The sequence below is a fragment of the Pleurodeles waltl genome, chromosome 2_1, assembly GCF_031143425.1.
Source record: "Pleurodeles waltl isolate 20211129_DDA chromosome 2_1, aPleWal1.hap1.20221129, whole genome shotgun sequence".
NCBI classification, from domain to species: Eukaryota; Metazoa; Chordata; class Amphibia; order Caudata; family Salamandridae; genus Pleurodeles; species Pleurodeles waltl.
In genome coordinates, this window is record NC_090438.1 from 21,051,746 (window position 1) to 21,065,392 (window position 13,647).

At 49.9% G+C, this 13,647-nt stretch overlaps 1 protein-coding gene across 1 annotated transcript in view; it reads right to left on the minus strand.

Annotated features, from left to right (window-relative positions):
* LOC138260432 (CD5 antigen-like) overlaps positions 1 to 12,681 on the minus strand; it is a 223,714-nt gene extending 211,033 nt beyond the window's left edge. The window contains exon 1 of the mRNA XM_069208914.1: positions 12,512 to 12,681. The gene's annotated coding sequence lies outside the window, so the exon portion shown is untranslated. The remainder of the gene's footprint in view (positions 1 to 12,511) is intronic.
* Positions 12,682 to 13,647: the final 966 nt, after the last annotated feature.

Genomic DNA, 13,647 nt, shown 5'->3' on the forward strand with positions numbered 1-13,647 from the left:
CAGCAATGCAGTCTGGCGTGGGGAGGTAAGGACTTACCTCCACCAAACTTGGACTGAAGAGTCACTGGACTCTGGGAGTCACTTGGACAGAGTTGCTGGATTCAAGGGACCTCGCTCGTCGTGTTGAGAGGAGACCCAGGGTACCGGTGATGTAGTTCTTTGGTGCCTTGTAGGCCATGTCCCAGGGATTGAATAGTGGACCCCAAGTGTGCGGCGTAGTGCAGGGGGCTTCTGTGTCTGTCGTGTCCGCCAACGGTAGCGGTAATGCATGCACTCAACATGTCTTTCTTCTGTCTCCCCCCCCCTTTTTGTGGTCTCCCCAAACTTGTGTGCATTAGCATCATCAGGCGTAGGAGCAGTGGCACCGGAGCAGGAGGGAGCTGCATCCCACATGGCCCTGGAGTGCAACACTATGGAGTCTGATTTCACCAGTGGGACGGAGGGCGAGGGGAACTCCACGCCGGGGACAGGAGCTGACACCAGTGATACAGACTCATCCTCTGATGGGAGCTCCCTTGCGGTGGTGGGCCCATATGTGCCCCCCGCACCTACAGGTACAGCGACCACCCTCCCTACCAGCACCGCACTCCCAGCAGCCCCTCTGCCTTTGCCCCATGCCTGCTCACCCAGGAGGGTGGGCATTACCTTCGCTCAAGGCACCTCAGGCCCTGCCCCAGTCACCCCTGCTGCTCTCAGTGAGGAGGCCATTGACCTCCTCAGGTCCCTTACTGTCGGGCAGTCTACCATTTTGAATACCATCCAGGGTGTAGAGAGGCAGTTGCAACAAACCAATGCATTCCTGGAGGGCATTCATTCTGGTCAGGCAGCCCTTCAGCGAGCTGTTCAGACTCTGGCCTCAGCACTGATGGCAGCCATTGTCCCTGTCTCTAGCCTCCCCCCTCCAACTTCCTCCACCCAGACCCACACCCCTGTACCTCAGCCTATCCCAAGCACACCATCCGACCAGCATGCACACACCTCAACACACAAAGGAAGCTCAGGCAAACATAAGCACCACACATCCCACAGGCACTCACGCAAGCATCGCACACATGCAGACATAACAACATCCTCTGCCTCCACTGTGTCCCCCTCCTCCTCGTCTACCTCATCCCTCCCAGTCACGTCTCCACTCACACCTGCATGCAGTACATCTTCAGCCACTACGTGCATCACCAGCACACCCACCACCACACCCCGCTCACGTGCAGTCACCACCCCCACTCCTCTCCCAGTGTGTCTGTGAAGCCACCTTCCAAGATACACAAACGCAGCCACCCCCCCACCCAACAGCCATCCACCTCACAACAACCTCCAGCCCATTCACCTTCACCCAAACTCAGCAAACGGACATCTCCTATGACCACTACTTCTTCCTCCACTCCTAAACCCCCTCCATTTACCAGTCACAGTGTTCCTAAGAAACTTTTTCTGGCCACCCTTGACCTCTTTCCCTCACCTCCCCCACCCCGTCAGTCTCCTAGGGCCCGACTCTCCAGGTCCCAACCTAGCACCTCAGCCACAACATCGGCGGGACCAGTGGTGCCAGTAGTCACCAGATTATGGAGTGCACCAGGCAGAAGGGCAGCCAGTGTGGCAAGGAGCCACAGCACAGACAGTCCCCCACCTGTCAAGCATCAAAAGTTGGCCAGTGCCGGGCGGGAGAGGGGGAAGACACCAGCCACCAAAGCCGCTCCGAGGGGTACAGGTGGGAGTGTGGAGTCAGCTGCGACACCTTCCAAGGTGGGGAAGGGGCACAAGGAAACCGGCAAGTCTGGGAAGATCAGCACAGCGGAGAAGACTGCCATCAGCCCCACTGCCCCAGACAGGACCGCCAGCAGCAGCCCAGCTGCCCCAGACAGGACCGCCAGCAGCCACACTGGCCAAGGAAGGACCGCCAGCAGCAGCCCCGCTGCCCCAGACAGGACCACCAGCAGCTACACTGCCCCAGACAGGACCGCCAGCAGCAGCCCAGCTGCCCCCAGACAGGACCGCCAGCAGCCACACTGGCCAAGAAAGGACCGCCAGCAGCAGCCCTGCTGACCCAGACAGGACCACCAGCAGCCACACTGGCCAAGAAAAGACTGCCAGCAGCAGCCCCGCTGCCCCAGACAGGACCGCCAGCAGCCACACTGCCCCAGACAGGACCGCCAGCAGCCACACTGGCCAAGAAAGGACCGCCAGCAGCAGCCCTGCCGCCCCAGACAGGACCGCCAGCAGCTGAACCGCTGCCCAAGACAGGACCGCCAGCAGCTGAACCGCTGCCCCAGACAGGACCACCAGCAGCCACACTGCCCCAGACAGGACCGCCAGCAGCTGAACCGCTGCCCAAGACAGGACCGCCAGCAGCTGAACCGCTGCCCAAGACAGGACTGCCAGTAGCTGAACCGCTGGCACAGACACCGCTGCCACAAGCACAAGGACACTGCTGCAACAAGCACTGCAGGCCCATGAGCGCCAAAAGCTCTGATGCTACTGAGGCCGCCATGAGCAGGATGAAGCACTCTGGGCACAGGACCCCCTCCAGAGCCAGTGGAGAAAGACATCCACTACCTCTGTCCTTGGCTAGATGAAGCACTCTGGGCACAAGACCCCATCCAGAACCAGTGGAGAAAGACATACACTACTTCTGTCCTTGGCAGGATGAAGCACTCTGGGCACAAGACCCCCTACCTCTGTCCTTGGCAGGATGAAGCACTCTGGGCACAATACCCCCTCCAGAACCAGTGGAGAGAGACATCCACTTGAGAGAATGTGGCTTTGCACTCCCCAGGATTGAACAGTGGGCAACCCACCCACTTGGGAAACTTGAGAGACTATGGCTTTGCACTCCTCAGGATTGAACAGTGGGCAACCCACCCACTGTAGAGACTTGAGAGACTGTGGCTTTGCTCTCCCCAGGATTGAACAGTGGGCAACCCACCCACTTGGGAGACTTGAGAGACTGTGGCGTTGCACTCCCCAGGATTGAACAGTGGGCAACCCACCCACTTGGGAGACTTGAGAGACTGTGGCTTTGCACTCCCCAGGATTGAACAGTGGGCATCCCACCCACTCTAGATACTTGAGAGACTGTGGCTTTGCACTCCCCAGGATTGAACAGTGGGCATGGGTCCCCCTTGTGGATTTGGCATCGTGCACTCAATCGGCTGAGGTGCCCACCCTTTCCCTTCCCCCTGAGGTGCCTGTTTTATTTCTATCTGATGGCCCTGCAGTGTTCTCTCCGTCTTGTTCGGGCATCTTGTGTGGGCCTCGCCCGTGCATTTTAGAGCCATTGGTCCACGGACTGAAATGGTGGAATACCTTGGACTTATATGATTGGTGTATATATTTGTTAATAGTGTATGTGTATTTTTTAATACTGAATTTTAATATATTACAGTCGTTCACCTCATTTCCTTTTGTCTTTGCATTCTTCCGGGGGTTGGGGGGTGTAACTGTAATGTATTATGATGTATTTGTGTGTGTGTTGTGGTGGGTGAGGGTGGGGGTGTTTCGTGTTGCGTGTGTGTGTCACTGTATTTTCCCTCCCCTGTGTCGTAGGTGCAGTACTCACCGTGGTCTTCTGCGCCGGCGTTCGTGCTCCTGGTAGAGGAGCAAGAAGATAATGGCTGGTAAAATGTGGAGCTCTGGTTCCATGGCGTCCTGGTTCCTCGTGGGGTGTGCAGAGGTGAGCGTTTTCCCTTCAAAGTCCTGTTTCCGCCGTGTTTTTGTTCACGGTGAATCCGCCCCGGAAAAGGTGGCGGATTGATAGGTTGTAATCCTGTGTGCGGTACATTGTCCTCTGCCTGTCTGTTGGCGGTGACCGCCGCTGTGTTTGTTTGTACCGCCGTGGCGGTCGGAGTGTTAAAGTGGCTGTCTATGTTTGCGGTTTCCGCCACAGTCGTAATTCCATTTTTTTTTACCGCTGGCATGTTGGCGGTCTTACCGCCGCTTTAACACCGACCGCCAGGGTTGTAATGAGGGCCTAAGACAATAGATTAGCTAGTCTACTGTGAAGATTGCAGAGTTTGCAGAACCAAGCAAATTCTTCTACGCTTGTTTGTTGAGAAGGATTTCTATGTCTTGCTCAAGCTCAAATGATGAGAGACTGGCCAAGGTTATTGTGAACCCTCCCCCTAATGCTGTGCTGTATTATCCCATCAGTTTTGGTGACAGTGCATCATGGCAGTAAATTAGTATGAAGAAAGTCCCATTGAGCTTGCCACAATTGCCAAACAAATTATTTTGCGCCTTCATTGAGCATCAGATGACTCACATTCATCATCCTATCTCTGCTCCTCCATTACTGTTGACTCGATTACTGGCTTTTCTAACATTGTCAACCAGCAAAATGCCCAAAGTGATATTTGAGATGGGAGAGGAGAGGAGATACTGCAAGCTCAACTGTAGTCATGTGTTGAGGTTGTATTTTGTTTTTAAAGGGGGAGGTGTATCTGACATTGAAAATGCGTAATGTTTTTCTAGCCGCACAGATCACCAGTGCTGGGGCCAGCACCAGTTCACCAGATGCAGCATCTGAAGGGGGAGTCTCTGCGGCAGTAGGGACTGGTGACAGTGAGTCACATTGCTTATTTATTGACAATTACTAGTTTACCCACTGTATTTGTTGTCACACAGATCCCACCTTTTGTGAGTTCATTTTAGTACCTTGTTGTGCACATATATTTTAGCTTTTCTTAGGCCTGCAGCTTGTGCTCTTTTACTCAAATAATATGTTCTATTCTCATTTATTAATTTTACTTATTTTAGAATAGCCTGCTTTTCAGTGAGGATGCTTTATTTTTCCTGATTGTGGGAGGCTGGCCTGGCTTATAGTGGGTACCTTGTGGTACTTACACCCTGGGGCAGGTCCCATTATCCCTTATTAGTAGAATAGAGGTGTTTCTAGCAGCTTAGGCTGATAGAAGGTAGCTATGGCAAAGCAGCTTAGGCTGAATTAGGAGACATGCAAAGCTCCTACTATACCACTTATATAGCACTATATCACAAGAAAACACAATACTCAGAGTTACTAAAAATAAGGTACTTTATTTTAGTGACAATATGCCAAAAGTATCTCAGAGGATACCCTCACTTAGGAGGTAAGTAATATACACAAATTATATGTACACAAACCCAAAACAGGTAAGTAACAGTAAGAAAAGTAGTGCAAACAATGTAGAATCACAATAGGATGCAATAGGTAGACATAGGTCTAGAGGCAACACAAACCATATACTCCAATAGTGGAATGCGAATCACGAATGGACCCCTGACCTATGGGAAGTTGTAGAGGGTCACTGGGACTGTAAGAAAACAGTAAGGGTGTCCAAGATACCCCACCCAAAGACCCTGAAAAGCAGAAGTAAAGTTACCCTACTACCCCAGAAAGACAGAATAGTTGTGATAGGGGATTCTGCAAGAACCACAACCACCAGCAAAACACTGAAGATGGATTCCTGGACCTGAGGACCTATAAAGGAAGAGGACAAAGTCCAAGAGTCACGAAAGTGTCCAGGGGGGGCAGGAGCCCACAAAACACCGGTGCAAAAGGGCTGCCGCTGGGTGGAAGACGCCAAAGATTCTGCAGCAACGAAAAGAGCTAGGAACTTCTCCTTAGGACGGAAGATGTCCCACGGTGTGCTGGAGGTTGCAGAAGAGTTTCAAGGCAGAAATACCGCAAACAAGCCTTGCTAGCTGCAAGAGTCGCAGTTGAGGATTTTGGGTGCTGCTGGGGACCAGGAAGGACCAGGATGTCGCCCCTTGGAGGAGGAGACAGAGGGGGTGCTCAGCAATTTAGAGAGCCCCAACAAAAGCAAGCAGCACCAGCAGAAATACTGGAGCAGGCACTTAGAAGATCTGAGGACAGCGGTCGACTCAGAGCCACAAAGGAGGGTCCCACGACATCGGATTTCAACTCAGCGAGTTGGGCAATGCAGGATGGAGTGCTGGGGACCCAGGCTAGGCTGTGCATAAAGGAATCCTTGGAAAAGTGCACAGAAGCCGGAGCAGCTGCAGATCACCACGCAGTACACAGGATTACTGTCTGGCGTGGGGAGGCAAGGGCTTACCTCCACCAAATTTGGACAGAAGGGCCACTGGACTGTGGGAGACACTTGGACCCAGCTCCTGTGTTCCAGTGACCACGCTCGGCAGGATGAGAGGGGACCCAGAGGACCGGTGATGCAGTATTTTGGTGCAGGGGGAAGGTTCCGTCGACCAATGGGAGATTTCTTCTTGGCTTCCAGTGCAGGGTGAAGGTAGGCAGCCTTCAGAGCATGCACCACCAGGAATCAGTTGCGAAAGCCGGCAGGATGAGGCGCTACAATGTTGCTGGTAGTCGTCTTGCTACTTTGTTGCGGGTTTTGCAGGCTTCCTGGAGCAGTCAGGGGTCGATCCTTGGCAGAAGCCGAAGACTAAAGTGCAGAGGAACTCTGGTGAGCTCTTGCATTCGTTATCTGAGGAATAGCCCAGAGGTGAGACCCTAAATAGCCAGAAAAGGAGGTTTGGCTACTGAGAAAGGAGGTTTGGCTACTGAAAGAGGTAAGCACCTATCAGGAGTGGTCTCTGATGTCACCTGCTGGCACTGGCCACTCAGAGCAGTCCATTGTGCCCCAACACCTCTGAATCCAAGATGGCAGAGGTCTGGGACACACTGGAGGAGCTCTGGGCACCTCCCCTGGGAGGTACTGGTCAGGGGAGTGGTCACTCCCCTTTCCTTTGTCCAGTTTCGCGCCAGGGCTGGGGGATTCCTGAACCGGTGTAGACTGGCTTATGCAGAGATGGGCACCATCTGTGCCCATCAAAGCATTTCCAGAGGCTGGGGGAGGTTACTCCTCCCCAGCCCTTCACACCTGTTTCCAAAGGGAGAGGGTGTAACACCTTCTCTCAGAGGAAATCCTTTGTTCTGCCTTCCTGGGACTGGGCTGCCCAGACCCCAGGGGGGCAGAAACCTGTCTGAGGGGTTGGCAGCAGCTGCAGTGGAAACCCCGGAAAGGCAATTTGGCAGTACCCGGGTTCTGTGCTAGAGACCCAGGGATGCATAGAATTGTCCCCCCAATACCAGAATGGCATTGGGGTGAAAATTCTAAATGTCCTAGACATTTTACATGGCCATGTCCGGTGTTACCATTGTGAACTCCCATGTAGGTAGTGACCTATATGTAGTGCACATGTGTAATGGTGTCCCCGCACTCACAAAGTTCGGGGAATTTGCCCTGAACAATGTGGGGGCACCTTGGCTAGTGCCATGGTGCCCACACACTAAGTAACTCAGCACCTAACCTTCACCAAGTGAGGGTTAGGCATATAGGTGACTTATAAGTTACTTATGTGCAGTGAAAAATGGCTGTGAAATAACGTGGATGTTATTTCACTCAGGCTGCAGTGGCAGTCCTGTGTAAGAATTGCATGAGCTCCCTATGGGTGGCAAAAGAAATACTGCAGCCCATAGGGATCTCCTGGAACCCCAATACCCTGGGTACCTAGTTACCATATACTAGGGAATTATTTGGGTGTACCAGTGTGCCAATGAGAATTGGTAAATTTAGTCACTAGCCTGCAGTGACAAATTTAGAAAGCAGAGAGAGCATAAATACTGAGGTTCTGGTTAGCAGAGCCTCAGTGATACAATTAGGCACCAAACAGCAACCTTGTAGTGCCTCATCCTGCCGGCTTTCTCAACTGTTTCCAGGTGGTGCATGCTCTGGGGGTAGCCTCCCTTCACCCTGCACCAGAAGCTCCGAAGAAATCTCCCGTGGGTCCACGGAATCTTCCCCCTGCTAACGCAGGAACCAAAAGACTGCATCACCGGTCCTATGTGTCCCCTCTCATCCTGACGAGCGTGGTCCCTGGAACACAGCAACTCTGTCCAAGTGACTCCCATAGTCCAGTGACTCTTCAGTCCAAATTTGGTGGAGGTACCTCCTTGCCTCCCCACGCTAGACTGCAAACCTATGTACTACGTGATTTGCAGCTACTCCGGCTTCTGTGCACTCTTCTAGGATTTCCTTCATGCAAAGCTTAGCCTTGGTCCCCAGCACTCCGTCCTGCAGTGCTCAACCCGCTGAGTTGGCCTCTGATGTCGTGGGGCCCTCTTTTGTAACTCTGCATGGACTCCGGTTCACAAATCTTCTAAGTGCCTGTTAAGGTACTTCTGCGAGCGCTGCCTGCTTCTGTGAGGGCTCTCTGAGTTCCTGAGTGCCCCCTCTGTCTCCTCCTCCAAGTGGCGACCTCCTGGTCCTTCCTGGTCCTCAGTAGCACCCAAAAACTTCTACTGCAACCCTTGCAGCTAGCAAGGCTTGTTTGCGGTATTTCTATTTGGGAACACCTTTACCACCTTCATCGCAACGTGGGACATCTTCCTCCTCTTCGTTCTTGCAGAAACAAAAGCTTCTTCCATCCGGAGGCAGCTTCCTTGCACCTTCATCTGGGGTTTTCTGGGCTCCTGCCCCCCCCTGGACACTGTCGCGACAATTGAACTTGGTTCCCTTGCTTTGCAGGTCCTCAGGTCCAGGAATCCGTTTTTAGTGCACTGCTGGTGTTTGTTCTTCTTGCAGAATCCCCCTATCACGACTATTGTGATCCGTCGACCCACAGGAGTTTTCTTCAGAGCTCCTGGTGCAGAGAGAGACAGGGTACCCCCAGAGCATGCACCACCTGGAAACAGTCGAGAAAGCCGGCAGGATGAGGCGATACAAGGTTGCTAGTTGTCGTCTTGCTACTTTGTTGCAGTTTTGCAGGCGTCCTGAGCAGTCAGCAGTCGATCCTTAGGCAGAAGGTGAAGAGGGAGATGCAGAGGAACTCTGATGAGCTCTTGCATTTGTTATCTGGTGAGATCCCCAAAGCAGAGACCCTAAATAGCCAGAAAAGGAGGTTTGGCTACCTAGGAAGGAGGATTGGCTACCAAGTGAGGTAAGAGCCTATCAGAAGGAGCCTCTGACGTCACCTGCTGGCACTGGCCACTCAGAGCAGTCCAGTGTGCCAGCAACACCTCTGAATCCAAGATGGCAGAGGTCTGGGGCACACTGGAGGAGCTCTGGGCACCTCCCAGGGGAGGTGCAGGTCAGGGGAGTGGTCACTCCCGTTTCCTTTGTCCAGTTTCATGCCAGAGCAGGGCTGGGGGAGCCCTGAACCAGTGTAGACTGGCTTATGCAGAGATGGGCAGCATCTGTGCCCATCAAAGCATTTCCAGAGGCTGGGGAAGGCTACTCCTCCCCAGCCTTTCTCATCTTTTCCAAAGGGAGAGGGTGTTACACCCTCTCTCTGAGGAAGTCCTTTGTTCTGCCTTCCTGGGCCAGGTCTGCCTGGACCCCAGGGGGGCAGAAACCTGTCTGAGAGGTTAGCAGCAGCAGCAGCTGCAGTGAAACCCCGGAAAGGCAGTTTTGCAGTACCCGGGTTCTATGCTAGAGACCGGGGGGATCATGGAGTTGTCTCCCCAATACCAGAATGTTATTGGGGTGACAATTCCATGATCTTAGACATGTTACATGGCCATGTTCGGAGTTACCATTGTGACGCTACACATAGGTGGTGCCCTATGTGTAGGGCACACGTCTAATGGTGTCCCGCACTCACAAAGTCCGGGGAAATTGCCCTGAACAATGTGGGGGACCTTGGCTAGTGCCAGGGTGCCCACGCACTAAGTAACTTTGCACCCAACCTTCACCAGGGGAAGGTTAGACATATAGGTGACTTATAAGCTACTTATGTGCAGTGGTAAATGGCTGTGAAATAACGTGGACGTTATTTCACTCAGGCTGCAGTGGCAGGCCTGTGTAAGAATTGTCAGAGCTCCCTATGGGTGGCAAAAGAAATGCTGCAGCCCATAGGGATCTCCTGGAACCCCAATACCCTGGGTACCTTAGTGCCATATACAAGGGAATTATATGGGTGTACCAGTATGCCAATGTGAATTGGTAAAATTGGTCACTAGCCTGTTAGTGACGATTTGGAAAGAAATGAGAGAGCATAACCACTGAGTTTCTGGATAGCAGAGCCTCAGTGAGACAGTTAGGCATCACACAGGGAACACATACATATAGGTCACAAACTTATGAGCACTGGGGTCCTGGCTAGCAGGGTCCCAGTGACACATAACAAACATACTATCTCCTATCAGCTATCTCCTCAGAAAGTGAAATGCACAAACTGCCTGGAGTTTACAATCTTTAACTCAGCCGTCTCCACAGAGAGTGAAATACACAAACTGCCTGGAGTTTCCAATCTTTAACTCAGGCGTCTCTTCAGAGAGCGAGATATGGAAACTGCTGGAGTTTACTATGTTTAACACAGCTGTCCACTCAGTGAGTGAAATACATAAACTGCTTGGAGTTTACAATCTTTAACTCAGCAAACTCCTCAAAGAGTGAAATACACAAACTGCCTGCAGTTTACAATCGTTATCACAGCTGTCTGCTCAGAGAGTGAAATACAGAAATTGCCTGGAGTTTACAATCTTTAACTCAGCTATCTCCTCAGAAAGTGAAATGCAAAAACTGCCTGGAGTTTACAAACTTTAACTCAGCCGTCTCTTCAGAGAGTGAAATACACAAACTGCCTATAGTTTACAATCTTTAACTCAGCCGACTCCCCAGAGAGTGAAATACACAAACTGCCTGGAATTTACAATCTTTAACACAGCCGTCTCCTCAGAGAGTGAAATATAGAAACTGCCTAGAGTTTACAATCTTTAACTCAGCCGACTCCCCAGAGGGTGAAATACACAAACTGCCTGGAGTTTAAAATCTTTAACTCAGCCGTCTCTTCAGAGAGTGAAATACACAAACTGCCTGGAGTTTACAATCTTTAACTCAGCCGACTCCCCAGAGATTGAAAGACACAAACTGCCTGGAGTTTACAGTCTTTATCACAGCTGACTCCCCAGAGAGTGAAATATACAAACTGCCTGCAGTATACAGTCCTTAACACAGCCGTCTCTTCAGAGAGTGAAATATAGAAACTGTCTGGAGTTTACAATCTTTAACACAGACGTCTCTTCAGAGAGTGAAATACACAAACAGCCTGGAATTTACAATCTTTAACTCAGCTATTTCCTCAGAGAGTGAAATACACAAACTGCCTGGATTTTTCAATCTTTAACTCAGCCGTCTCTTCAGAGAGTGAAATATGGAAACTGCTGGAGTTTACAATGTTTAACACAGCTGTCCCCTCAGTAAGTGAAATACATAAACTGCTTGGAGTTCACAGTCTTTAACTCAACAAACTCCTCAAAGAGTGAAATACACAAACTGCCTGGAGTTTACAATCTTTAACTCAGCTATTTCCTCAGAAAGTGAACTACACAAACTGCCTGGAGTTTCCAATCTTTAACTCAGCTATTTCCTCAGAGAGTGAAATACACAAACTGCCTGGAGTTTCCAATCTTTAACTCAGCTATTTCCTCAGAGTGTGAAATACTCACACTGCCTGGAGTTTTCAATCTTTAACTCAGCTATTTCTTCAGAGAGTGAAATACACAAACTGCCTCGAGTTTCCAATCTTTAACACAGCCGTCTCTTCAGAGAGTGAAATATGGAAACTGCTGGAGTTTACAATGTTTAACACAGCTGTCCCCTCAGTAAGTGAAATACATAAACTGCTTGGAGTTTACAATCTTTAACTCAGCAAACTCCTCAAAGAGTGAAATACACAAACTGCCTGCAGTTTACAATCGTTATCACAGCTGTCTGCTCAGAGAGTGAAATATAGAAATTGCCTGGAGTTTACAATCTTTAACTCAGCCGTCTCCACAGAGAGTGAAATACACAAACTGCCTGGAGTTTACAATCTTTAACTCAGCCGTCTCTTCAGAGAGTGAAATACACAAACTGACTGGAGTTTACAATCTTTAACTCAGCCGACTCCCCAGAGAGTGAAATACACAAACTGCCTGGAGTTTACAATCTTTAACTCAGCCGTCTCTTCAGAGAGTGAAATAAACAAACTGCCTGGAGTTTACAGTCTTTAACACAGCTGTCCCTTCAGAGAGTGAAATACAGAAACTGCCTGGAGTTTACAATCTTTACCACAGCCGACTCCCCAGAGAGTGAAATAAACAAACTGCCTGGAGTATACAGTATTTATCACAGCCGTCTCTTCAGAGAGTGAGATATAGAAACTGCCTCGATTTTACAATCTTTAACACAGCCGTCTCCTCAGAGAGTGAAATATAGAAACTGCCTGGAGTTTACAATCTTTAAATCAGCCGTCTCTTCAGATAGTGAAATACACAAACTACCTGGAGTTTACAATCTTTAACTCAGCTATTCCTTCAGATAGTGAAATGCACAAACTGCCTGGAGTTTACAATCTTTAACTCAGCCGTCTCCTCAGAGAGTGAAATACACAAACTGCCTGGAGTTTAAATCTTTAACTCAGCCGTCTCTTCAGAGAGTGAAATACACAAGCTGCCTGGAGTTTACAGTCTTTAACACAGCCGACTCCCCAGAGAGTGAAATATACAAACTGCCTGGAGTATACAGTTTTTAACACAGCCGTCTCTTCAGAGAGTGAAATAAAGTTTACTTACTGTTAAGATTCACAGGCACGTCGAGGAAACAGCTGTGTGGCTTGTCTGCTGGTGCAGATCCTGTTTTGAAAGTTTTTTCTCTGTATCTTTCAAGTAGAATATTTACAGAATAGTGATGAACAAAACATTTCTAATCCTTGACTTGTACTTCTGAAGAAAGAAAAACAAGGCAACTGATGATATATAGTCCTGTTTTCAATAGTCTCTACCTACTCTCCACCCACCTTTTCTACCTGAGGAAATTCAAGTTACATGCTTCCTGTCTGTACATAAACATAAATATAAACAGTAGCAAACCCAAATAGAAACACAGGCAGAGGCAGCAACCAGAAGCAACACTTACACATAAATGTAGAGTGAAATACTGACACAGGTAGATTCACAGAAGAAAGCGCACACAGACCTGGGCACACAGGCTCACACTCGTGCTCACACATAAATATAGAGTGAAATACTGACAGTAGATTCACAGGAGCAAGCACACACAGACCCGGGCACACGGGCTCACACTCGTGCTCACACATAAATATAGAGTGAAATACTGACACAAGTAGATTCACAGAAGCAAGCACACTCAGACCTGGGCACACAGGCTCACACTTGTGCTCACACATAAATATAGATTGAAATACTGACACAAGTAGATTCACAGAAGCAAGCACACACAGACCTGGGCACACAGGCTCACACTCATGCTCACACACAAATATAGAGTGAAATATTGACATAAGTAGATTTACAGGAGCACGCACACTCAGACCTGGTCACAGAGGCTCACACTCGTGCTCACACATAAATATAGAGTGAAATACTGAAACAAGTAGATTCACAGAAGCAAGCACACACAGACCCTGGCACACAGGCTCACACACGTGCTCCCACATAAATATAGAGTGAAATACTGACAGTAGAATCACAGGAGCAAGCACACACAGACCCGGTCACACAGGCTCACACTTGTGCTCACACATAAATATAGAGTGAAATACTGACTCAAGTAGATTCACAGAAGCAAGCACACACAGACCTGGACACACATGCTCACACTCATGATCACACATAAATATGGAGTGAAATACTGACACAAATAGGTTCACAGAAGCAAGCACACACAGACCCGGTCACACAGGCTCACA